Consider the following 4,364-nt stretch of genomic DNA (forward strand, 5'->3'; position numbering starts at 1 on the left):
GCTTCAGATAAATGCATGGCTGAACACATGGACGCCGGAAGGGTGAGGAATCAAGGATTTCTGAAAAAGTCAAAATTGGACAAGAAGTTCTGGGAAGAACTAATCGCCTACTTTCCTTTGATACGACAAAGACCGCATAGAAAACGACGCCTCCAACAATTCCTCACTGCCGTGGGAAAGTCTTTACCGAATTGTTACCTAGTAACGATAGGGGATACACAGAACCACAGACTCTCCTTTGCTAGGACACGGACCGATGTTAAATTCATTTGTGTTTATTAACCTTCTGGAGGGATAATTAATGTGCGATATTCATTCATCATTCATCAGTAATCTGTCAGACGACAGGTCCACAGTCTCTTCCGAAACAGTTCCTCCACTTAATGCGATCTAGAGCTTTCTCCTTCAAATAAGAATATCCTCTTCTGTCCCTAAGGTCATCCAACATCTTCTTACGTCTTCTTTCTCGTCTTCTGGTCACTTCTATCGGCCCCTCTATCTTTCCTTCAATAACTTCTTTTAGAGGGCAGTTACTGCGTAAGATATGACCAATCCAATTAGCCTTCCGTTTTCTTATTTCGTGTAGGATATTCCTCTGCTCACTGACTCTAAATAACACTTCTTCATTTCTCACATAATCGGTCCAACTGATCTTCTCCATCCTTCTCCAACACCACATTTCGAAGCTTTCCAGATGTTTCTGATCTACTGCCCTAAGTGTCCAAGTTTCAGCCCCATACAAAGCCATGCTCCAAATGTAGCATTTCACTAGTTTCTTTCTCAAATTTAAGTCCAATTTGCTGGAAAAAGATATGCCATAAAATAGTTTTTTTGGTTTTAAAAAACAAGGTATTTCGAGGGTTGATGTTTTTAACGTGAATAGTAACCATCAGCATCAGGAGAATTTACTGAACTAGTCACCGACGGATCAAGATGAACTGCCCGGACAGCAAGGAATGCTACACAAACAGCGTCGCATACCAAGATTCTCCATTTACGAGGATGCATTTTAAGTTATCAACTTCTGGACGAGAAAGAAAGAGAGGCGGAAATAAATCCATTTTAAAACACATCCCCCCCCCAACTGTTTTCTTGCCCATACACGAACACCATAAAGTAAAGTTCCAACCTTCAAATCTAGAGCAGGCCTGTGTTCCTTCAATGTAAGTTGGTGAGATTCCTTTTTGTCTTCTTTTAGTCCTGCTAAGGACAAACACTTGACTGACGACTTCGCAGACAAAAACAGAACGCAGAGCTGGTTTAAGAGCAGAAGAGAATGAATCCATTTAGCAAACCTGATTAACTAAAAACCGGGTCTTCTTAAGAAGTCACTCCACAACATTCCATGACAAGGAAATGAATGTCTTCTTGTTTCAGACACAGTATATTCCAAGTCATTCTGGAATACCATACCAACTGTAAATGTAAATTCTCAGCGATTGTTAAAATCATGATTGTTTATTTTTCCTGTAGTCTCTACATAAAAAATGTTAAAGTCTAGTCAATTTTGTGCTGTAAATTCCGAGAATTGCTGAACTTTAATGTGTTTCGGTTGTATATCTTCTGCTGAAGAAAACGAAAGTGTAAATGTGTGGACACACTGCACACCAAAAGGAAAAAAACTTCTATCTTTACTAACCTCAAACGAATGTGCATGTACGGTACGTGTATAATACAGGTTTTCTACATACTAATAAAGCATTTTCATCTATGTTTCTTTTCGTATTGCACAATTAGAAAAGAGTTATTTTAATTTTTTGATCTGCAAGACCGCCTCTGTGGTCTAGTAGTCAGAGTTCCTGGCTACAGATCTAGAGGTCCTGGTTCGATTTCCGGCGCTAATAGATTTTTTTTTAGAATTAGTGGGTCTGGAACGGGGTCCACTCAACCTCGTGAGGATAACTGAGGAGCTACTTCAACGAAACAGCGGCTCCGGTCTAGAAACCCGAGATTAACGGCCGTGGGGATCCAGTGCGCTGACTACGTGACCCCCTCTATCCTCAAAATTTGGCATTAACTTCCCTGACAAGCGGAGGTAGTTCGGTCGGTACAGTTCGCTTGCGGACTACAGGCCACGGTGATGCGAAGAACACAGACTGTGTCTGAGGAAAATATTTCGGCCTAACAAGCAAGAAGTGACAGGAGGCTGAACAAAACTGCATAATGAAAAGTGTCATAATTTGTACACGTTACCAAATATCATTATGATGAATAAATCAAAATGTATCAGAGGGGGGGGGATGTAACACTCAAGAAAGTGAAGATAAATGCACGAATGAGAGAGCAGTCTTTTGTTTGAATGTTTCTTGTTCTTTCTGTAATTATTATTTTTGGTGTGGATTTGTGGCGTGTAGTAGAATATGAGTATAAAGGAGAGAGTTTGGACTGTTTGTGGGTGTTATTCGTGGGAGATGGCCCTTACGTATCATTCGATAGCTAGTTTCGGGGAAAAAACGGGAGAACGCGGGGGAAGTTAACAGCGCGGAACCTTATATAACAAATGAGATTTCCGCTGAAGTACACTAGTTCTGTTTGAGGTACTGAAATGCGTTTGTTTGTGGTGACATCATATTACAGAACCATAGTTTGAACTAGGAAGACACTAATGTCATTGGGGTATTATGAACAAAGAGAACAGAAAGAGGAGTATGGAGTTGTATGTTTATGCACCGTTGGAGTAAAATAAATATTTACACATGGCATGGGGATTCCTTTTTTTTTTTTTATTTCTTTGATCAGTTTCAACTGAACAGCCATATATCTTCGCTGAATCTTCAAAGGAGTGGGTCAAATGTACTTAAAAGATTCATCTATCTAAACACTGCATTTATAACTATATACAATACAGAGTTAACTAAATACATCTATACGCAATTTAAACAAACCATAAATAAAATATTAACAAACCTCTCGACGTATTTAATAATCGTTTAGTTTGTTTCTCAGAAATATTAAGAGGCGACGGTTTCTCTTAGCCGTATCATATTTGACACAATTCAATGCAGTTAGTGGCTCAGAAACGGAAAAAACATGAACCTTACGCTGATAATCCTTCAGACAACTTCATTCCATTCATTTCAAAGAAATTTCCGTTCTTAACCTTAGTGATACTGCACATGTACTTCCCCATATACGGCTAACCCTGGCCACGTGATGCTGAAAATGAAATCGGTTGCTGCCCGGCAGACTACTGTTGGTTACTGAATACCGAACAAAAACGAAAACATTCCGACCGCTAAGGCCGGTTTCAACGAAACTGACATTTCGCGTTTCGGCCTCTTCACCAATTCCAATTATTTTTGTCCCCATAAATTATTGAAATTTAATAAAACTTGTTACATCCGTTTTCGAGAACATCGCCCTTTCTCTTTTGTGGGGAGGGGGGGTCATATTTGAAGATCCCATATTTTTTGGAGCGCACAGCACTAATCTACGATGAATGAACTCTTACGCGTCAAATATGACTAAAATCCCTCGAACCGTTCAAGCAATAGCATGGCCCATAACCATCCATCCGCCCATACATACATACATAAACGACATTCCAAAAACCACTTTCGTATCGGAGGTGGGTTGAAAATGTGTAATTTCGCCAAAATCTCGAGATTAAGTTCTTTCATCCTCACAAAGGTGAAGTAAATTTGTCCTTGTGCGTAAGTAATTATGCACTACGCCATGAAGGCGTATGAGGGGTGGATGTATAGGTCCATATTTTCTTGACCTCTTCACTAGCTGTAGTTGAGTTGTCAGCTTCATGAGCCGGCCGCTTTACCCCCGGTATCCACTGTATAGGAGGTTGGGCGGACCTCAAAGCCGGTCTGGACTACATGGAGAACCCCCACAATACTTTCGCATACTATGCATATAAGGACGTGGAAAATCAGAGAATATTTGTGTTGTAGCAGCACGGGTGACTACTGAGAGCGGCGGTCGAAGTTTCTGTGTTTCTCTTCATGGTATTCGCGTTTACATCCACCAAACTGTCATCCGCACAGGCCAGAAACTGATATACCCTATTCAAATCCACTCTCTCCCGACTTTCATCGCACCAGTAACAGATTGTAAGGCCGGTCACGGTAGCCGAGCGGTCTAAGGCCTGTACTGTCTTCGCTCGCTTGGAACCCGGGAACCCCGCTCAAGCTGTTAGTCGCTGGCTTCCCACCGCGGCGGCCTGGGTTCGAGCCCGGGTCTGGTCAAGTGGGATTTTCGGTAGATGAAGTGGTGCTGGGGCGGGTTTTCTCAGAGTATTTCGATTTCTACTGCCAATCTTCATTCCACCAAATTCTCCATCATAATCACCCAGGGCAGGTACAATAGGCCAATCAGTGGCCGACGTGACGGGTGGACCCAGCTGGACTCCACTC

Source organism: Cryptotermes secundus, unplaced genomic scaffold (genome assembly GCF_002891405.2).
Source record: "Cryptotermes secundus unplaced genomic scaffold, Csec_1.0 scaffold581, whole genome shotgun sequence".
Taxonomy (NCBI): domain Eukaryota; kingdom Metazoa; phylum Arthropoda; class Insecta; order Blattodea; family Kalotermitidae; genus Cryptotermes; species Cryptotermes secundus.